Source organism: Lagopus muta, chromosome 7, assembly GCF_023343835.1.
Source record: "Lagopus muta isolate bLagMut1 chromosome 7, bLagMut1 primary, whole genome shotgun sequence".
In the NCBI taxonomy this organism is placed as follows: Eukaryota; Metazoa; Chordata; class Aves; order Galliformes; family Phasianidae; genus Lagopus; species Lagopus muta.
This window is the reverse complement of record NC_064439.1, coordinates 16,711,823-16,734,640: the sequence shown is the minus strand read 5'-3', so window position 1 is coordinate 16,734,640 and position 22,818 is coordinate 16,711,823. Positions and strand designations below refer to the sequence as shown.

The window sequence follows — 22,818 nt, the reverse complement described above, 5'->3', positions numbered from 1 at the left end:
CAAACTCCTAAACCAATGCAAATGCACTAGGTTTCACAAAGCATAGGGACATGCTTATTACACCCCTTAACACTTCTTTTTCTACAGTTCTCGTTTTACTGTGGTTATTTTTTGCTGACTGCAAGGTCAGACCTGAGCTGAGTACTGATTTATATTTCCATTCTAGCTAGTCCCCTGGATGCTTTGGTTTGGTAAAAAGACATTACAGTGAGTTCATGCTTAAACTGGGATCCAGTGCAATGTGGGGAATTTTTCTCAAGTCTATTTCAACACAACAGAAACAGCTGTAATAGACTAAATTTATTTGTCTTGGTAGCATTTTGGTAGAGAAGCTTTTGTGGCCTTAGAATATCTTTTCTAATGCTTGTGTACATTGTCTGCTGATCCTTCTGCTGCACGTGCCACCCCTGCTGATGTCTCAGCCCTTCTGGTTTGAGTTTTGATCAGTTAATGCCGCTGAGAGGACAGAGCAGTGGCTGCTGTGTTGCTGACACTGATGACAGGCTTTGCAAAGTGAGCAGGTACTGCTTTGACATTCAGCAGCTGTTCCTCAGAGCATGCTGTTACACTTCGATCATCTCTCCATGGTGGCCATACAAAATAGAATATGGAATATTGTTCACCAAAGGCAACGGTCAGCCAGAAAAAAACCCTTTCAGAGTTGGCAGGGTGGTAGAACCTACCTGCTAGTCGGAGAATGAGGCATGCAGACTGCAGCAGCACACTGCGTGAGCTTGTCATATCTGATGTTGGCTGCCATTATCGTTGGGAGTGCTGAACATCTCCTGCTTGCTGCAAATTCTCAGTAAGTGTGGTGAAGTGAAAATGGCTATTTCAAAGATGTGGAAAAGGCAATAGGAAGAAACTTATATATTGTAATTATGAAATCGATGTTAATGGGAAAGTAAATTATTTGTAATACTGATTTGTTGCCATTATCTTTCAAGCTAAATTATGGACTGAATTTTCTTTTTAGTAACTTGGCATAGCACTGGTTAGATGTGGAGAGGGCTCCACTGAGAAGCAGCATGTCCTACAGAGAAGGTTGTTAAAGAGGAAAATCAAAAATAGTACGGAAAGCAACATTCTCTGCTCTCAGTGACTGATGGAGGGGGCCTATCCTGAAGGCAGTCAGTGAGTGGAAATGCTGGCAGCTTAGCAAGTGGAACGGGTCAGTTGAACCAATGGCACAGTCAGCAGGGAGTGATGGACATCGCCAGTGGAAACCTGTGGTCCCAGCTATTGCTAACATTGCCTCTGTGATGTCTCCTGATGTTCAATCAGATGAATGTGTGCTCCACTTCCCAGAAATGAGGGGAAATTAATGCAAATGAGCTTGTTTTTTTGCCCAAAGATCTCTCCCTTACATGAGAGCAACTGTGAGTTCATGTGACCAAGCCCTTGTGTGCAGCAATGTCAGAAAGAGTGGCCGTGATGCTGTCAAGTAATTGTGCTAATATTTTGTGAAGGATCTGCAAATTGCTTTGCTAGTACAAAGCACGTCAGTGGCTAATTTGATGTGGTTTATTGTTTTTGAGAGGTTGATAATGAACACTTGAAATGCATCTTATGCAACTATTGTTGAATAAGCATTGCTTTGAATAAGTGTAAATTGGGAAAAGGAAGATACGATATTGGGAATGGTAGCCACAAGCATTGTCACTTAGCATACGTAACAAGCATGCCCAGGGCAGGCATGAACAGTTACCAATAGAAGCTGTGTTTGTTCTTGCAAGTGATTTTATTGTTCGGAATGATTTATCATTTTGGATTACATTTTTTTATAAGAAATCTTGCTGGAATAAATACACTCCAAAAAAAGTGACTTGCGTATCTCCAGGAGACGCCCAGGTTTGTGTACCGAGCAGAAGTTAAGTTTGTAAGGTTCTTCCGTGAGGTTTTGAAATAGGCAGTGTACAAAGGGTTGTTATGCAACGCGGGATGTGCTTTCACAAGGTGATAACATCGGCTGCTCTGTCACTCTGCAATTTTCCTCACTCTCAGAAATCTAGAAATATGCAGAGGTTTTGGAAAATTATCAGACACCGTAATAAACTTCCAAACTGTGGTTGTAAGCATTCCTACCATTGCATTTTATTTGTGATCAAAGCAGTGTGTTGAATTGTCTGAATTTACACTGGATGCTGAAAGGCAGCCCTCGTGTTCTTTTATAAAAAGCAAAAAGTTGTTACATTTTTCAGCTGTTCAAATCAGCTTTCAAATCTGAATCTGTTTTCCTCCTGCCCCTTCATCATTGGTGGTAAAGCTCTTCGTTTTCTTATTCTTTTATGTAGTGAAAGGAGATGGCTATAAGCACAGGTCCCTTCCCTCTCAAACGTATCTGAACAGAAAACAGACACAATTATCTGCTGCATTACTTTTACTTTACTAAAGATGATTTGCACCTAATATGCAGCTAACATCTTTTTCATGAGCAGAACGGCGGAGCTGAGCCAGACGATCTCAAGTGCCAAGTGACCTTCGAGCACTGTGCAGAACCACCAGGAAGGCTCGATGAAAACTACTTCATAGGCTACTAAGATCTCTAGTGCCCGGCATGGTAAATTGTTACTCATTTCCGCAAGGCACAGCTGACAGCTGACAGTGGGAAATGAAGAAATACAAACTATGTTTCTTTTCTTAATTCCATCCAAAATGAAATTTGCCTTCTGTGAGCAGTTGGCTTGTTGTGCCAAGCTTAGAGTGGGTCTGCTTCCTCCCCTGGTGGTAATTGCTTATGGATAAGTTTTTGGTCAGGTCAGGGGCTGCAAAAGCCACATCATTTGTGATGAGATTTTGTTCGCTGTACTAACTGCATGATCTGAATCATAGATCAAATTGTGTATAGATGTAACATCCTGGAAGTAATGGTACAGCTGAGAATCTGACAAGTTATTGTGCCCTATGGCTACAGCATCCATGTGGTAAGGGCCAAGAAGGCAGAAATGGGCATTTCTAATCCCCAGTGTCCCTTAACTCTCCCCTGATGAGCAGTCACCTTAATTTGTTTTTTGATCAGTTCATGAAAGCAAGTTAATTATGTGATGGCCTTGAGTTGCCCAGAGACAATTTTGCCCAGTCCCACGTTCCTAATTTCCCTACTGTAGACACTACATCTCCTTTCATTTTTTTTTCTTTTCTAATTTTCTTTCCCCTATTTTGACAGCTGCAGAAGATGCTGGTAGTGATGATGTGTTTTGTAGATCTGTTTTTACAGGATAAGGAGATGAATGTGGAGAAGAAATAAGAAATAAGATACATAGCAGTGTTTGGAACGTCACTGAGACCACCTAGATCTTTTTTTTTTTGTTTGCAGGGCACATGTCTGTGCAATGCATTTAAACTTTTCACCATCTTAGCATTAAAAAAATTAAAATGTTCAAGTCCTTTTCCATAAAGAATTCAAAATCAATCTTCGTAGAGTAAACTTAAGTCCCTATTACAATACAAAATACCAGAATCATATTGTTTAAAATAAACACATATCTTGTAATTCTCTGGAATTCTGTGGTCAGCACAGGTAAGTTTCTTTGAGGCTGCCTGCTTGGACTGTAGGTCGAGTTTTATTCCTCTCCTATAACCAGGTGTCCTTTGAAATGTTCATACTGAAGTTCTGAGAACTGTGTTGTTATTAACTCTACTTCTGACGGCCATCAGACAGCGGGGCTTCACAAATTCCCATCAGTCCTGAATGTAACAATTTTCAGTGAAAAGGAAAACCAGAAGATATAGTTTTATTCTTGTAACTTGACCTAAGGGCAGAAGAAGTGTATATGTGTGTAGAAACATGCTGGTAATTGATAAGCTGTTATCTTTCTCAGGAAGCTCGAAAGTGATAATTTTTGCAGCCTTTCTTTTAGTTCAAATTGGTTAGGGACTGCTTTATTCTGTTTCTGCCCTCCTCCTCCCTGATTTCATAAGTGAATGACACAAAAGAGAAGAGCTATTTTTTAAATCAGACTTCAACATACAGCAGGCAAAAAGGGAAGGAAAGCAGCAGAAATTAGACCTAGTCAGTGAATAGTCAGAAGCTGGACACAATGTGGCTGATGATGTGTAAAAGCCCAAGACTGGAATTGTGACCCTTGAACAATTGATTTAGACAGGACCATGACTCTAACACAGGCCACCTCCAGTCTGAAAATCATGCTCAAGAAGTGGAGCTGTGGTTTTCTAAAGACATTTGTGTAAATTCCTGCTGTGACTAAGCCAGGTACCAGGGAAACAGCAGCTTTTTTTTTTTTCTTTTTTTTTTTTTTTCCTTTCCCCTCTTCCTTTCCTATTTGGCAATAATTCTGAGGTAGAGGAAGAAGAAAGCATGGAAAAAATTTCTGAACCTCAGATACGGTGTTTAACATGGGATGAGCATTATACTTTGTCAGTCTGTGTGACGCTGTAAGAATTTTTCCTGATGGTGAAGGTTTCTGGGGTGCTTTGTTCAGTTTTGAGAGACAGACAATGTGAGAAAAATTGTACATATGCATAATATATGTAGCATATACGCATATACAGGGCATACATTTCAGTTTATTTCATACAGAGAAGATCAGTGCATCCTTGCAGTACTGGGCAGTCTGCAGGCTCAGGTGGGGTTGGGCACTAGGCCTCAGGTGACAGGGCTCGAAACAGCAGCTACAGAAGTGAGAGGAACATTGGTCCAGCTCTTCCCGGGCCTCAGCCAGGTGTACCGTGCTCAGTTTGCTCAGTTTCCTGCTATCGCAGTCCCCCCACCACAGTAGCACTCCACAGCCTCTGAGGTCTGCCAGGATGGTACCCTGGGGCCAGTACGTAGGCTTGGCAGAGTCCTGCCACTGGCCTCGGTGGTGCTTTGCTGCAGAATGAAAGAGCGGATGCAGCTCTGGTCACTTTCTTGATGGCATCCTGTGTGAGGAGTGGCTACTGCCTATTGGGTTTTGTGCTGCTTGACGGACATGTGTGTCATTGCTCAGATTAGACAAACCATGAGGATTTGTGCTGATCTACATGAGTGTTTTTACAAGACTGAGATGGAATGTCCAGGCTGCAATACTACTACAAAGCAGCAGAAACCACCTGTATGGGAACAACTGAATGACGGCCTGAACCTCTGATTGATCACCTGAGGCGAGCACTGAGTCAGCCATGGGAGCACAGGTGAAGGCAATTCTCCTGTGCTGCCGGAAGGGTGGAGCCTGGCTGCACCTCTCCTAAGGCCCATTTAAGAGCTGACTGCCAGTGGGGAAGGAGCTCTTCTGGAGATCCCTCCTCTGGAGTTCTGCAGTGAGCACAGGATGCAGGTAAGCTTTCTGTCTCTTCTCTTTTTGTTATTACAATCTGCTCTGCTAAGCTCTCTTGTTTATTTCATAGCTATAGCATTTTTATATTCATTGACTATACACTACCTCCTATGCTTTTTTTTTCTTTCCCCCTTTTCCATGTTTTTTATGTGCTGTTCCTCACCTCATCTATTCTCTCCTGAATGCAGCCTCTACAACCAGCCTTGCACTAAAGTTGCCTCCTGTTACCTTCCCTCCTCTGCTCTTATCTACCTAACAAAATACCTCAAATCCTAACTGCAGGGTGCACTCAGCTTTGGCCTGCAGTCCTGATCCTGCTGCCCTGTACCCTGCTTGCTTCGGGTCTGAGGGAGTAAGCTAAATTCCCAGCCTTGATGTGAGGATGCAGAAGTGTGCCATCACTAAGGGCAAGAAACCCTTCTGCATTGTGGCTTATGCAAATGCCCCCTAAAATAGCTTTGTTTTGTGATGCCTGGATCATCCAGGCTGCTGGGCCTAGCATGGCAGTTGTGTGCAGGAATACCGTGCTTCAAATATGGCAGAAGTAGCTTCTCAGCTGCCTTTGTGTCCTCTGATTAAAGAAGGCATCTCATTTCAGGAGTGTCATGTGGCCTTTTCAGTCCTGATGTGTGCATGTACAGTGTCTACTCCTAGATTCATCAGGGTGCAGCAAAGCCTTGTTGAAGCTCTGCTGGGTCTGACTGGGGCTGGGCAGGGGAGAGATGTATGTGGCTCCTCTGGCCAAGCTCAAGATGCTGTCTGTCCCTATCTCACCCTGTCTGTATTGACAAGTTGGCTCCTGCCAGTGTTTTGCCTCTTGCCACCAGCCTCTTACTGCTGCATCTCATACCCAAGTGTGAGGATGTAAGACTAAAAGGGAATGCCTGGTTGATTTAAGCTGGACTGCAAGTAGAAATTGGTTCCATCCACATTCAGAACTTGCTTTTGTTTTTAAATGAAGGTGCACGAACTAAATGTTTGGCAATTTAGCTGCTCCTGAGACCCTTCTGAGAACCAAGTTCATAGCAGAGTTTTCTCTGCGTTTGCTTAGGTTATCCATTCTGACACATGCTGAAAGTTACATTTTATTCACCAGTTTCAATCAGACAAATCCTTGTATGTTTTTTATTACAGGATGTAATGACTATGTAGTTTGCAGCTATAACTTTGGTTGCAGGAGCAGTGCTTGCTACTTTCTGTTATTTGAAAGAAAACCTTAATGATTGGAAAGTACAAGCATTTGGGAAGACTAGAGATGTGAATTTGTAATTAAAATGATGAATAAATTAGTTCAATGTGTTCTTAACTCAAGGGAGGAATAAACAAGTGACGGGAAGCCAACTTTGAGGCAAGGGCAGAAGGCAGGAAAGTACAGTAGTAGGAAGAAAGGTCATAACTCATTAATATCCTCAAACAACCCCCTACATTAATGTTATGGTGTAGAAGGGGTGTGCAATAGATTTTCAGAGCACTTGGCAATATTTCAGATCAGAGTGCAGTGTTTGTGATGCAGAGTAATGGAGTAAGTGGAGAGTTGGCTCACTGGGCTGATAATTAGGTACAAAGCAGGAAACAAGAGGCAGCTGTAAAATGGACATTTTCTTTTATTTGGGAAGAAATTAGGCAGTTGTGTTGAAAAATTGTTTATTACAGAGATGTGACTTAGTTTGGCCTATGAACTTGGTTCCTGGGTGATTTTTCCTTCTGCAGCCATTCAGCAACAGCAACCCGTGAACACCAACTGCAAAGCGTTGGTGTGACAGTGGGTGAGAGGTCTCCAAAACTGCTAAGTGTGAACAGAATTTAGGCATAGTTGGGAAAATCTGTCCTGTGAACTGACCTGCCAGCTTGATTGAATCACTCTGGAGCCTAGAGAAGGGCAGCTTTGCGAAGAAGCCAGAGGCTTCCTAGTCACACTGCCAGCACCTTCCCTGCTGTGGCTGCTGCTTCCCAAGCTCCTCTAAGCAAATTGGTCTGAGCCAGAGGGGTTGCCGGGTAGTGTATAGCAGCATTTAATCTTTGATGTTTGGTAAGCAGAAAGGCAAAAGGCACATTTTGAAAAGACCTGCAGCAGTCTGGCAACTGGGAAATAAATGACCCTCTTCCACAGCCTGCTCCATGACACCCTGCTGGCCTTAGCTGCCTCCTCTGAAGTCAGATTTGCTAAATGTTCAGCTGCATCTGGGCTCAGAGATCACATAATGTAGCCCAGGGAGAGCAGGTGGTCCTGTGCATTTCTGTTAGCATCAAGCCTTGTCCAAGAGATTGGCTTTTGGAGGAGGGGGGAGACAGGCAGGCAAACACGCAATTCATCATCCTTGTTTCCAGCTGACTGTGAGGAGCAGCCACAGCTGCTGCCCTGCTTCAAGTGGGCTCTGAAATACGGATGGGTTGAAGGATGTATGAGGTTTTCTTTGATGATAACAAAAATAGCTGCTTTGTTCTCATATCTATGAAGTTAAGGCAGTACCCTACAAGAAGTGATAATTCCAGAGCAGTTTTTGCCTTGTAATTAATGTATAAATGAGGCAAGTATTTTTGCAAATGCTGGTTAATTTTATTATTATGAAATTATTGCTCACTTTCTGTTTGCTGAGGTTTTCAATGCATCTTTTCCAACTGAAACACCTTGAGTCATCAGGCAGAGGGGAGAACTCATTGCTTTGGAACAAAACTAGTGATCCCCAGCAGAGGGGAGTTTCCAGAAACCCACCTCTTGTCATTGATGGTAGTCTGCATGCCTTTGTGCTGGAAGTTGTTGAGGTCCAGGAGTTGGAGTAGTTATGCAAAGCAGATGTCCATGGCTTATACAAGAAGGTGTTAGAAGGCTGGGAGGATTGGAGGCAGTGCAGCTGTGAATGCACTTTCCATTTTTCTCTAAAAGCACGCAGCAAGCACAGAAAGATTTGCTTGTAATTTACCAAGTCTTTCAGAAACCTGAAGGTTCCAAGGCTGACTTTGGTCCAGGAGAGGCCATGTGTCATGTATCGTGACTGTTGTGGCTGCAGAAATAGTGTCACCCTACTAATATCACCTACACTGGAACTGGGGCCCCTCATGGCTGTTGCAGCAATCACAGGGCTGAGCCCTCTTCCCCAGCATGGCTCCGTCCCATTGTGTCCTGTCTCATCCTGCCTGAGACTGGAAATTAATTACATATTTATTAACTTTAAAATAATTATCTATGACATTTCTCCTTAACACTTCCATTATTGTCTTTTTTGGGTTAAGAGCCAAATACCCTAGGAAGTGATTCCCTATGAATTTGAACATGAAATTTGTACAGGAGACGTACATCTTTCTTTTCAAAGCAATCAAATTCTCATTCACTCTTTTCATCTCTCTCATGCTTGCCACATGTAATAAAGCAGAAAGACAACAAGGGATATGGTCACTGGGGATCCTTGACAAGTGACTGAAGCCACTGAAGTTTCCTATTAATATTACATGTGGAAACTCTGGTAAAGAAATGCTACAGTTTCAAGGTCAAATATTCAGCTGTGAGGAGATAATCAAGTCATAAACTTCCTAAACCCCCTCAGTTCAACTTTACTTTATGTACCCTTTATAATATAGTATTTAATTACACATCACAGATAATAACCTCTCTGGGTCTTAGTGACACTTTCAGAGTTTATCTTCCATGTGGGCAATTCCAGGCAGAAATGTATTTTAAAGTGATTAAAACAGTTGTAGTGCCATTAAAATGGGGCAGCTGTACCATGATCATGGTAGTTGTAGGTCTGAAGTGGGTTGATAGGAAAAAGCCCCATCTCTTTTTGGTACCTTGCCCCTCAGAAAATGTCATTTGCTGTGAGATTTTAGCCAGAGATGTGGGAGATTTGCCCTGAGCATCCATATGTAAAAGGGTCTCTTTCTGAGGGCGTCTCTTAAGGATTACTTTATTAGAACCCACCAAAGAATGATTTGAGCTAAGCTCTAGGGCTAAAGCTTCAAAGGTGAATTCAGTGTGACCTGACAGCCCCGTGGTGAGGATAAACCACAGAGGAGAGCATGGAGTCCTTTTTCCGCTTGTCCCTTACTTTTCACTGGAAACACCATGGCCTAAGGGGCCTTCCAGGTATGCCTGCAATTCTTCCCCACCACTCGCTGAGCCAGCAGGTTCCTATCTGCCTGCAAGGGCTCATGCAGGGTGGTTTTAGATTGCCTATCCCTCTGGTACAGAGCTACAGGTCAGGCCTTGATGAGCCTGAGCATGAGGAAACTCTTGTGCAAATCCTTGTTAGTGGGAGCAGTTAGATATCAATTTGTGCCTCCCTTTTCTGTTTGGCAGCAGCAAAGCAGTCAGTGCAGAGGTGGTAAAGAAAAGCCCTGTGCTGAATTCTTCCCCAGCAATTCTTCCTGCCTGTCTGGGGCAGCAGCAGCAGCTTGTGTTCAGAGCTACCAGGAATGGCTTCCCACTAAACACTTGGTTATGTTTGCATGAAAAGGCACAGATAAATAACAGAAACAGTCTGCCTAGGTCGAGTTCCACCTTTTTGATTTTTGTAAGTGGAAAACCTGAAAGAAGCTACTGATGTGGAACATACTGAAGATTTTTGAATTGGCCTAGAGGAAAGCAGGGAAAATCCAGTAGCTTAAAATCTTTTCTGGGAATGATTTACCCTGTGTTCTCAAAAATATGAGACCCTCTGTGAGTAGGTAGACAAATGTCACAGGTTTGTGAGGGGGGAGAAAATGAGTTTTTCTTTTGGGAAGATTTGATTGATGTGATCAAGTGCTCCTGTTCCTGCTTATTCTGGAAGGGTGGTCTGTGAGGGTGTTGGTGCCTGTCCAACTTTCTGATGGTGCTCCTGCTGGCTCAGAACCGCTGCACACTGAGAGCAGAGCCCTTTGAGAGTGCGGAGTGGCACATTCAGCACTGCACAGAGCCCTCTGCCACTGAACGGGACTGTCTTCAGCTGGATGTGAGAACTGTGTGTGCCTACATCGCTACTGTGGGCAATCCTTGGATTTCTTGAAGGATGCTATAGAAGACTGGTTAGAAATAAAATGATCAGACGAAAACAAGCAGCCCTGTGGTGGGAAATCAGTCCCTTTAATATAGTGTAGTGATAACGGCTGGGGCAAAGCGGCTTTCCCTGGCTCTGCGGCTCATCTGCAAAATTGCTGTCACGAGGGGACCAGGCTCACACTGTGCAGCAGCACGAGGCCTCAGAGGCCCAGAGGCAGCCTCCTGCATGGCCAGGCCTCAGGAGTGGCCTGCACGTGGCTGCCAGCCTGTGGGCGCTCAGATATGTTGCCTGCCCCTTGTATTTGTCATGTTTTAACATGGCAAGCAGCCCTGCTCAGCAACAATTAAAACATCAGTGTGTTATTAGTGTTCTTTTTCTCCTAAAGCTGAAGCATAGCATCATAGCAGATACCGTGAAGAAAATCGACTGTCTCAGCTGAAACCAGGGTAGCGACCCACATCTGTAGCCCAAATGGCAATGGCGCCAACACACTGCCACAGCCCACTTGGCTCAGGGGCTTGCTTCTGTTATCCTGCACCAGCTCCTTTAGCAGGCTAATGGCACACTGCGGGTGCTGCCAGCAGGCAGCTGAGCTCTGTGAGGCCTGTGGTGCCTCCAGAGTATATTGCTCATTCTGCCCTCAGTGCACACATCGGTGCCTCCACTGTGGTTTGGGGGGAGAACTGCCACGCCATGGTGTTGCTTGCTGCTGTGCATCTGACCCATTTGAGAGGCTGGAGTGCTGGTCTTTCTGAAGACATCAGAAAAGAGGCTTCTGCAGGTTAAATGATTGGCTAAATGTGTTACTGTTTTCCTAAGAGTATATGAAGTGCTACAGATACTCATAAAACTCTGGATTAATGTCTAAAAATCAGTTAAAATTATTTTGATGTTTTATTTTAGTTTTAATTTAAAATCTTACTTTGTGATTTTATTCTTCAGCCTGCTCTTTTTGATTCAGCAGAGCCCTTATGCTCGCAAGTTACTATTAGTACATGAGGATCAAAGAAAGAAAGCATGAAACTGCTCTATGGTCTCTTTTCATCCTCTCTTGAGGATGCTGCAACCAAGCCTCTAGCCTGGAGGGCACTCCTTTTTGTTGACATCGGGAATGGTGCCAGGTGCTTTTTTCATAGCACATATGAGACTGAAATTGCTCATTAAAATTCCTTCCCACCTTAGTGCACAGTGCTTGCTGTGGGCTGCCCTGGGTGTTGACCGTCTGTGTCAGCAGCATCTGGCTGCTCAGCATCCCTGGCCTGGGAGAGCCTGTCTATCCCTTCCTGAACCTGCCTTGGGTTGTTTTGGCATGCTTTCCAAGTTTCAGCATCTTTGCTTTATGGATTTAATGACCTCACCAGTATTATCTTTTTTTTTTTGAGCTCATTTATCTTGGTTACATTTGCTTAATTGAGACTAATGTTTTGTTGAAAAATTTCTCAGTCCCCAAGCTGAGCTTTTGAAGTGAATAGATTTGGCTAAAAATTTGCAAATGAGCTATTAATATTTCTACAGCAAAGATACTTTCTTTACTCATCACTTCCATGTCAGCCTGGAGGGAGTCCCTTTTCTGAGCTGACTGTCAAATGGCTGCCAGCATTTCTTTCTCTGCCCCTAGAGCTGGGCCCCATGTCTGGAAGCCTGGTCTTCTGTGGCTGCTGTTCTGGAGCCATGTTCCCACTAAAAGTGAGCCTCTCTTGTATCCCAAAAGAGGGAAAAAATGTGTTTTTTTTTTTTTTTTTTTTTTAAAATCTGTCTTCCTAATGCTGTTTTATAAGCAAGTTTGGGTCATTATTTGCATCTTAGGTATGGGTATCATGAGATAATGTTCAGGAAGAGGAGGCAGAAGTAGTTTACATGTTAATCTTCAACTGGAGAAGTGCCATGGTGCCATCTGAAGGTCTTCCTCAGATCTTTAGGGGTCATATCTCACATAGCTCATGCCTGTTTTCATTTCCTGAATCGTATGAGGGCATGATTAGAAAAAAGTAGTGAGATGTCTGGAAATAGCTAGATCCAGGCATTACAGAAGGAAGAAAAATGTCATCGTGTTTGCATTTGAGTAATTGGTCAAATCATCATGAATTACAGATCAAGCTGAAAATCCGATTGCCTGAAATTGGCAAAGAACTTGAGGGATGCAGCTTCATCTTAAAATAATGAGTGTTCTATCAAGGGAGAATCAAGAGGCAGAGCCAGTCACACAGGTTGCGTTATTTAAAAGAAGCACTCCTATGTGGAAGGGTAAAAACATATCAGAGTTTGGCTAGGTTAGGGGCTGAGTTTGGTAGCTATGTTGCAGAGGGGTCGGACTGAGCAGGATAAAAAGAGCAGCCAGCGTTTTTGGATCCAAGCAGCAAGCTGATGACAGATATACTGTTCTGCTATGATCTATGGATTATTGTCTAATGACTTCAAATTACTGCTGTTAACGCTAATCAGTTGCACATTGTTGAAGAACAGAATTGCACAGGCATGTGCAGAGAAGTGCACCCCAGTAGCTGATGCATGGCTTGGACTGAGAGAGGCTGTCAATACAAATACATACATGCTGGAGCAGTTGAAAAGTCTTCGGGAAGCAAAGCGTTTTTCTTTCTCTTTAGAAGAGTGCAGCCAAAGGAGGGAAACTCACTGAGTCCTTCCTCTATCTCTGAAAGGAAAAACTTTGCCTTAAAGTCGGGAAATTGACTTTGTGTTAATATGAGGAGGTTCTGAATGAACAGAATGTGATAAATTGGTTGCTATTGGCATGCCTTGCTACAGTATTTATAAATATTACATAATATTAGTTAAGAAAGATCAGGTCTTGCTTTTATACACAAGGAACCAGGCCATCCCATGAAATGACAGATACGGAAATATTGAGATTTATTTTCTTATAACTGTGCTCTGAAACACATTTACTTTTGGATACCCAAAATTAGACATCACCAAGGGGACTTTTTTTTTTTTTTTTTTTTTTTTTTAGAAGTCGTTGATTGTATTCCAGCACTGAACATAAAAGCCCCTGAAAATTCAGGCATGATGAGTATGTACAACTCTATATTTAGGTATCTGAATATGAAATCCCTGGCTGTGATCTCCAGACTAACTTATAAAAGCATGCAGAGCTGCTGTGGCTCAGCTCATCCTTGCTTTACTCAAAACCCTTTGTGCTCTGTAGGTATATTTTTGATGGCTGAATGAAGACAGACCAGTTTTATGGGAATCTTGGGAATGAAATAGCATTTTTTTTGCATGCTTTTATTATTATTAACTTTGTTTAAAGCTGAATAGAGCTCTGGAGCTTTTGGCCTCCACAGCTACAATAAAATGCTTATGCACTAAAATAGTTCTACTCCTTGCTCATGACTTTGGGCTTTCAGCATAGTTTTTGGAGAGGAGCTATTTATGGACTACAAAATAAGGTGCTGGAGAAAGGGATTTAAAGCATGTCCTTGAGCTGTTCAGGGAAGCTTTGCAGAGTGGGAACAAAATCTTGTGTCCACACTAGTGCCTACCAAGGCTGCCAAGGAAGGATGCCTGGTTTGCGACTGCCTACATGCTACAGTGGATTAATCTCCCAGGTAAGGGATGGCTCAGGTCTTTACCTTCTTGCTGTCCTCTAAGGGAAGGAAGCTTCAAAAAGCTTTACACTGTGATTTTAATTGGGAAGGTTTCTACACAGAGGATGTGAATGAGCATCCCACGAGGGAAAAGCCCAATCTAAACAGAGCCATGCCATTATTTCATCATACTGGGGTAATATGCAGTGATGTTCAAAGTACGCTAAGGAAATATTTGTTCAAATCTCTTTTAAACATAGCACAATTTGTAGAAGAAAATACTGCTTCTGGAAAGGGGCTGTCATCAACTGGCTCAGCTGCAGGATGAGTCCAGCGGCTGCCTGCAGATGGGGGAACACTGGGGAAGAAAAGATACAGACACTGAAAGGATGGGGCCAGCCCACAATCTGGCATGTGTAGCAGGTAGATGCTGAGGTTTTGCTATAAGCCCTCCAAATTATTCACAGAGCAAATGCTTTGCTATTTAGCCAAGAAAGAAACCAGCATCTGGAGGGGATGGCACCATCTGGGCTGTGTGACAGCAAGGGGCATAACTTAGTGACATGGCTGTCTTCTCTTGTCTCTGTTCTCTGCTCTTGAGCTGCTAACTCTACCTTGAGTAACACAATTCCAAGCATTCAGCATTTCTAGACATGCTTGTTCTTAAACAAATGTAAATCCTATACTATCTGTATAACAAGGAAAAGCATCATCCTCATCAAAACAAAATAAATCAGTATCTCATTGCAGTGCAGCAACCTAAACTGTTAGACAGTTTGTATTTATTCTGTTTTATCTGATTGTTTGTAGCTCAGTGGGAGTTCATTGCTCAAAAGCCAGGCTCTTGCCTTTCGAGTTCCCCCACGGTGCCTTATAAACGCACTTCCACCACAAACTTCTCTGCACCTGAATGAGTATGTGTGTGCAGAAAGTGGTTTTCCATGCCCCAAATCATGCTGTGAAACTGGGAGGAAAGGGGCTCTGCAGAGAGCATTGCTTATGGCACACAGCATCTGCAAATGGCTAGCAGCAGCAGGCACCAATTTCCTGGCCAAAGGCTGATCTGAAGGAAGGGCTGTGAATCCAGCACCTGAATTTGAGGTTATTTTACCAGCAATGGCGCCCTTCATTTCTGGGTGGGAGGTGAAGAATGAGGAAAAGGCTTTGAGTCTTTGTTGCTTTCCTACAAGTCCAAAAGGTGCCTTGCACTTGCATGATATTCAGAAATCCTGCCAGGGTGAAGATCAGTGGCTGGAGGAACAGCTCTCCTGACACACTGGAGAGAGAGAGAGAATGTTTGCTGCATGACATTATATAAACTTTAAAATAATGAAGTGTGAGATCTTTGCTTTGTTTGTGTGCTTCCATGGGGCAGTGATTGCTCCCCGTGGACAGGAGCAGCATGGCCCAGTTCCCTGCCACATGCTTGCAGCCAACAGCATTCATGAGAGCTTTCCATATTTCCTACCTTACACTAAATTGAATTTCTCTCCTGCCAAACACAGCAGTGAAAGCTAGTTTCTATCTGTCACGGATCAGACAAGGGTGGAAAGAAGGCTCACTGCTTTTTCCCCAAGAGTGCCCTGCGCTTCACTCACTGACCAGTGACCGACAGACCGGTCACTTTGTCTTCAGAGCTGTCAAGTGCCTGCCTGGCGCCGTCTCGTCAGTGATTCAATCATGTCAAGATGAGGAAGGACGTGGTTTCAAAACCTTGAATGCCCTTCGTTCTCAGACTGCTCTGCCATGCAGCGTGGGCTCTTCAGTCGTCTCCTGGATGAAATGATCTCATTAGGTGATTTCAAAGAGCTTGATGCAGAGTGGCCACCTGCTTTCTCAGAAAGAGTGTCTCATCAGCTTTCCTGGAACTGACAAAGCACATGTGAGAGTGGTGTCTGATCACTGAAAACCTTACTTTAAAGATGTAGTGCCAAGATTTTTTTTGTCAAAGCAAGAGTGAAACAGAGCACTCCTCTGTCTCCTGCTCCTTCTCTCTTTTTCCACTTATCCCCTCTATTCCCAAGCTTTTTTGTCTCCAACATACTTTCACACTGATGAGATTTATCCATTACCATTATTAACTGCAGTATATGTAAGCACATGTGAACAATTGATAGCAGCTTTTCCGTATCTACAGGGAGGATATAGGAAAGAAGAGGACAGACTCTTTAGCAGGGTCTGTTCTGATAGTTCAAGGGGAAATGGTTTCAAACTAAAAGAAGGGAGGTTTAGATTGGATATAAGGGAGAAATATTTTACAATAAGGGTGGAGAGGCACTGGAACAGGTTGCTCAGAGAGGTGGTGGATGGTCAGACTGGACTGGGCTCTGAGCTGTAGGTGTCCCTGTTCATGCAGGGGAGTTGGACTAGGTGACTTTTAAGGGTTCCTTCCAACTCAATTCTATGATTCTATGAATGGATATAAATCCCCATGGGAAAATTCTACCTCTGAAGTGACAAGAGCTTTTTGATTTCTAGTGCTTAGTGTTATAGTTAAGAAAAGAAGACTGTGATCCTGAAGTAAGACTGTGCCTGGGGAGTTTTACTGACTCAGTGACAGCGGGTTAACAGATACAATCACAAAATTATAGAATACCCTGAGTTGGAGGGGACCCACAAGCATCACAGAACCACAGAACGGAGGGCTGTCTGCCTCTGGTAAGTCAGACCACAGTTTTGGTCATCATTTTTCTCATGGGAGTGTATCCTGTCTCCAGAGGTGGGTGATGTTACCAGCTGGATTTATACAGCCCATTACAGAGCTACCTGATCTGGCTGGAAGTGGGCGCCCGCGAGGTTTTGCATTTCACTGCCAGTCTCTCCTTTTCCTCCTGGTCTGTAAACAAGCAGCACTGGAAGCATAACTGCAGCAATATATTGAGGGGCTGCTTGCTATCTTTTAATAAACATCAGAGACTATTTGCTTGGCTTACAAAAGAAAACATTTTTTTCACCACAGACGCTACAAACTGAACCCATGTGTTTGAAAGCTGGGCTGCTTTCCTGCGCTGTGTGTGCATCAGTAGCTGAGAATCAGAAGGCAGCGTTTATTTTTTCCAATGATGCAAAGAGCAGATGGACTCTGCAGTGCTCCTCTTGTAGCGTTGGCTTTGTGGGGCTATCAGTTTTATTTATTTTTTATTTTTTGTGAGATATATGTCTGGGTAAAGTAGGAGAGGACATACATTGCAAGAAGAAAATGCCATTTCATGAGGTTTTTATCTTAGTATACTTTTTTAAAAATTACTGTTGGCTTAATCCTTGATATTGCTTTCACTTGGAGCCAGACAGATTATGGAAAAAATGCAGTCTCACAAGATAGCTTTTTAAAACTTACCCAGAGCTCTTATATAAAAGTATCCTTCTCTCACAGCATCCCAAGATTCGCCTTTTTGTCTCTTCCTGTGATCTTCAGGATGATTATTATTTAATTAATAACATTTACAATGTGTCAGCAGTTAAGTGTTGCTTCAGTTCTGCGTGTAATCTTTATACACCTGTAGTCATGGAGGAAAATATCTGTTACCCTGATTCATTGGAAATGATATAAAATGCTGTTTTCCTTTGTGTTGCACTGGGAATGCGGTGCTGGCTCCTTTCTGCTTGTGCTCAGCAGAGCAGGGCTCAGTGGGCCCAGTGCTCTGGAGGAGAGGAGGCTCAGGGGAAGCCTTATTGCTCTCTACAGCTGTCTGAAAGGAGGTTGTGGCAAGGTGGGGGTTGGCCTCTTCTCGCAGGTAATAGCAATAGAATGAGAGGGAATGGCCTCAAGTTGCACCATGGGAGATTCAGGTTGGTTATTAGGAAAAACTCCAAAAGAGTGGTCGGGTACTGGAACAGGCTGCCCAGGGAGGTGGTGGAGTCACTGTCCCTGGTGGTCCTTAAGGAACGTGTAGATGTGATACTAAGGAACATGGTTTAGTGGACAACATTGGTAAATGGTTGGACCAGACGATCTGAGAGGTCTTTTCCAACCTTCATGATTCTATGATTCCATGATTGTATTTCTTGAAAGCAAGTCAGGCTGGGATTTCACATGTGTCAGTGAGTGGGGATCCATCTAAAAACCATGGCTGCCCACTGGCTCACACTGCATAAAACGTGCAGAGCCATGGTGACCTTCAACAGTCCACTGCTTTGAATGCAATTGATGAGGATTAATTGATTCATCTTGGGCCATCAGGCCCCAGGAAACATTATTTTCTTCAGTCAGACTTAGTAATGGTGAGCCTTTAAGAGTGGCTCTTCCCATACAGAGGGCCCTGCTGAGTGAGCCATTAGTCATCCTTATCTGGGAGAGAGGAGGCGGCAGCTCTTACAGCTTCTTTATCACTGCAGTGTGAATTCTCTGGGAATGATGGGGCTGTGGGAAGGCTGTACTGAGCCCAGCTGCCTGCAGCAGAGCAGAGGGCAGGCTGCCTGCTTCGGAAGTGCCAGCTCCACTATCTCCACAGTGAAATTGTGCTTCTATTCTTCAAAGCTGCTTATTTTTCAGAGGTAATGACTAACAACTGCTCCTTTCCCCTACCCCCACCCCATACTTTTCTGATGATGTCTGACACATTTTATTTTGGCAAATAACTGGAGCTCAGTGCTTCCCCTGACCGATGGATGATCCGGTTCTGAGTCCAAGAGCTTTGAAGCAGGCTCTGAACGCCTGGCTTGGGTGTGATGCTTCTTGTCTGTGGGAATCCCAGAATAGGTTTTGAAGAATAGCATGGTTGGATTTCATGTTATGAAGCACTTCCTTTAAGGTTTCAATGTGGTTTCTCACATTCTTTCCAAATTTGACTATGCCATGGCTGCTCTTCTGTGGCGATGAGAACAATGATAGAATGAGGGGAAATGTTTTCAAACTAAAAGAGATTTAGATTGGGTATAAGGCAGAAGTCTTTTACCCAAGAGTGGTGTGGTACTGGCACAGGTTGCCCAGAGAGGTGGTGGATATTCCATCGTTGGAGACACCCAAGATTTGGCTGGACTGGTCTCTGAGCATCTGATGTAGTTGAAGGTATCCCTGTTCATTGCTGGGGAGTTGGACTGGGTGACCTTTAAGTGTCCCTTCCAACTCAAACCATTCTATAACTTGATGATTCTGTGGTTTCTTGAGAAGGTATTGAACATGCTTCACAAATACACAATCCAGTGCTAGGGCTGTGCTGAACTGGGCTGATCAGAAGAGGTGTTCTGCATGGGAATGTGAGAACATCACTCTGTTCCTTCTCCCTTTGAACCTGACATATCTGCAGGAAGAAGGAACAGACTTGCTCAAAACCCCTCCTCACAGAAGTCACAATGTCACCCTGCATTTCTGTGCAGGTCTTTTCAGCCAAACAGGATTTTGAGCTAGGTCTGTGCTCTATGGGCTTCTTCACTGGAATTTCCTATCAATTAGTAAAATACCTGCCCTCCAGGAAATCTGGCAGTTATCTGCCTGTCCAAAGCACCTGTATTTCTGCCAAACTGTCCATCTTGTACCTCCTTTGCGTAACACACTCTGTTAGAGTGCATGTTTAATACAGCATCATTGTCTGGGAGATGACATTTGCCTTTTGCCTTGACAGGCGTTTGACAGTATCTCACCACCTTTCCCATTATTTCCCCATGACAAGTTCTATTTGTAATGAGGCTGAGAATAGGGGCTGCTTTGCACTTATCACGGAGGTTGTCACAAGCACACTCATCCCTGGAAAGGATCCTCAGTGCGCGGTTGGTGTGGCTGTCACAGCAGAGCCTCTCCAGGATTGCTTCTCTCTAATGATCAGCAGAGCCCCGCGGGGCCGCAGGGGATGCAGCTTAGCAAGGCAGCGAGCTCTCTGCAGGATGAGTGGCTGCTCTGTTGTTTTCATTATCTGTAGTATTCACACAGGCATTCATGACTTCATTTTTTTCCTTATCTGTGATCTGCCGTCCTTTTAGCTAGAACCCTTATGTGATAAAAGACTGCATCTCCCTGGTTGATAACTTTCGAGAGAGACATGTATTAGCTTACAAAATACGTACGTTACCAACCAAAAGTAAAAATAGTATAGTAACAGTCTTGTTTTTAAAACAAATTCTTGGTCTAGAAGTGCTTGCAGTTTCAGTTTTAGAAATGTTCTGTTTCTTCTTCTATCAACAGAACTGACCTTGTCGGGGACATCCACTGAGGATGATAACATTGCCAGGTGCTGAAATTAACAGCCATTTCCTAAGGGTGTCCTCCTCCACGTATGTCTTCCAGAAGAAGAAAAACAGAAAAAATGCAAAGAAATCTTTTAGAAACCAGAATATTTTCTCCAGTCCCAAAAGTCTCCTAATTCAGAATACACCATCTTGTTTATGCTACAGAGCTTGTAATTTTCTTTACGATGCCAAAAGTTGTGAATATCTGATGACATGAAATTTGGCTTGATGATGTGCTGCTGGCTGAAGCCGTACATGAAACGGCTCTCTCAGCTTCTCATGTCATGTATTAAAACAGGACAAAAACCCTGGGGGAAAATGTATGTTTGCTTTTCTCAGAATTTAGTTAGGATATGAAGGTGCTAAAACAATACCTTTTTAGCTCATATTTGTCCATAAATTTAGGGTGATTTTCCTTTTTAATGGCAAACAGATCTGTGTCACCACGGTGACAGGTAGCTAAGGCTCATGGCTGATGTGATAATGTTTGTCAGAGAAACGGCAGCAGAAAGCAGCAGTCCCTCTGCCAACAAAAATTTTCTATCAGCCCTGTAGGTGTCTGACGCCCAGGCACAAAATGGGGACAGTTATACAAGAACAACTCGACTTCATCACGGGTGATGCTTGTGTATGCAAATACTGGTGTTGTGAATCCAATTAGGTTTCTCTGTGTGCAGGAATATGCCAAACTAGCTGCATCTGATCAGGCTGATTGAGGGCTGGGTACACATAAGGTCACTCACCAGCAGAGCCCAGCATGGATACCTGGAGCCAGGAGCAGGCAAGGTAAAGATACAGTGGGATGGCACAATGGCAAACCTGGGTAGTGGGGAAAAATAGCAGGATTATCCATTTTATATCTTCAAGCAGCTCATTTTCACTTTTCCTAAGGTTAGTTATTGCTTTCTCTTGGGACAAGTAATGACAAAAATCCTGTCTATTTTTTTGGGTGTTTTCAGTGTATGCCCTAAGCAGAGCAGTGAACAGACGCTGCCATGCACAGAGGCTGGGTGGCAGCCGCTTGTGCAGCCGTTGTCAATGGAACACTTCCGCACTTAATGAAGGAGTGGTGTCATTTATTAGAGCAATTTTACTTTAGGGCCTCCTGAATATTCATGGCATGCTGGTTCCTGCTGATCGATGTTTCTGTTGACTCAATGAATCAGCCGATCTTGTGAAGAGTTTAAATCGGCCCCAACACTGACAGAAACCAGCCTCAGATTGCCTAATAATCATAAGGATTTCTGTATAATAATATAATAATAAAATAATATGTTTATGCTTTTGTCTCCCAAGCTTGGATTCACCCAATTCATATGCTTAATGCAACACCTCCCAGTGCATGCAGGAACAATGTCCCGACTTTCTGCACCCATCAGAGGTTCCCACACTGTCAAGAAGTCTTCTGGATGTCCGATCCAGATACTGACCTGATAACTGTTCTCAGAGACCAGAGACCTGTGATCATCCTTCATACGGTTAAATTGCTTTCCTATACTTTGCACAACACGTTCTTCTATCAGCTTTCCTACTCCCATGATGCAATTTTCTAATGGTTTAATTGTTTTACCCATATGCTAAGCATGTACCAAGCAGGGTCCTCTCATTAGCAGCTGTTGACCTGTAAACCAGAGCTGTCAGGAAGGAAGCCCAGAGAGTGTGCTGCAAAAAAGTGATGCACTTACTGTTGTTGTCTGAAAGAAATTTTGCATTTAATCTTGAGCACATGATAAAAGGTACAGAAAAAGGACAAAGCAATTCTGCTAAGGTGAAAGACTTTCTATAAGACTTCAGTAGTAAACTTTTGATAATAGATACAAGAGTGGGAATTATAGCAGAAAGCTCTCAATCCTGCCTGAAAGATCACTCAGTGATAAGGAGGCCAGTTCTCTCTTATTTAAATTTACCTGAGCTCTATGGAAGCCCCCAAGCTATCTACATTTAGAAATCTTCCCTTGAACATGAGCTCAGATAGAGTTTGAGCTCTTCTTTTATTATCTTATCTCTATTAAGAAATGATCCCTATCTTTTAAGGCCAGCAGATACACCTTCTTGCTGTTTGCAGTCCAGATTTTTTTCTGTTTATCCCACAGATAGGCACATCATGGATCATCTCTCACTCCTTGCCTACAGTCCTTTCCTGTTACTTTATTTCCTATCAGCTCTCATAAGTATAGTTGAAATTGGAAAGAGACTTGTGGTAACATTTAACCTTCTCTGTTTTACAGTATTTCTAGTTTGTCTAAAGGCATTTAATGTTGCCACAGTAAGAGTTAAGATTATTCAGAAAGTGTGTACAGCAATATGTGCAGTCCATGTATGTCTTCTCATGTAGACATGTATGTCTTCCCCCATAGGTATTTCCTAGTGCTCTTGCTCTGCTCAAGAGTACCACAGTTGTCTTGTCTAGACCTCTGTAAGCAATTAGAGGGAGCACAAACAGGCATCACATCAAGCAGCTTACCTGTCACACTTTTAAGCACATCACTGCTTCATTTGTACAGATACAGTAATAAGACTTGACAATTTGGGGGCTTTGGGATATCACTATTGCCTGAAACGTAACCTTGATCAACAGCACCCAGTACTTAAAGTCTTCACCAGGGGAAGTTATGCTGTCACTAGTTAGCTTTCTTCCCCTGGTGACCTTGTCTGCTGAAGAAGGTATTCATTTGAGTGGGAAGCACACAGCTTGTGACAAATCCTCAGGTTTGTCTTTTATCATCATCTACTCCCCAGAAAAGGGGAGAAATGACAGCGAGGCAGATTATCCTCATAAAATGAAGTTTGCAATTTAATATGCAGTTGCTATTGCATACTGAGAGTTTATAATAGAAGTTTTTAATTGGAATTCATAAA

At 43.3% G+C, this 22,818-nt stretch overlaps 1 long non-coding RNA gene across 1 annotated transcript; it reads left to right on the top strand.

The window, feature by feature from the left end:
• The first annotated feature begins 5,218 nt into the window (after positions 1 to 5,218).
• On the top strand, positions 5,219 to 21,152 carry LOC125695915 (uncharacterized). The gene is made up of 3 exons (XR_007378098.1): positions 5,219 to 5,276; positions 16,276 to 16,455; positions 19,916 to 21,152. It is a non-coding gene; the product is annotated as an uncharacterized LOC125695915 (long non-coding RNA).
• Positions 21,153 to 22,818: the final 1,666 nt, after the last annotated feature.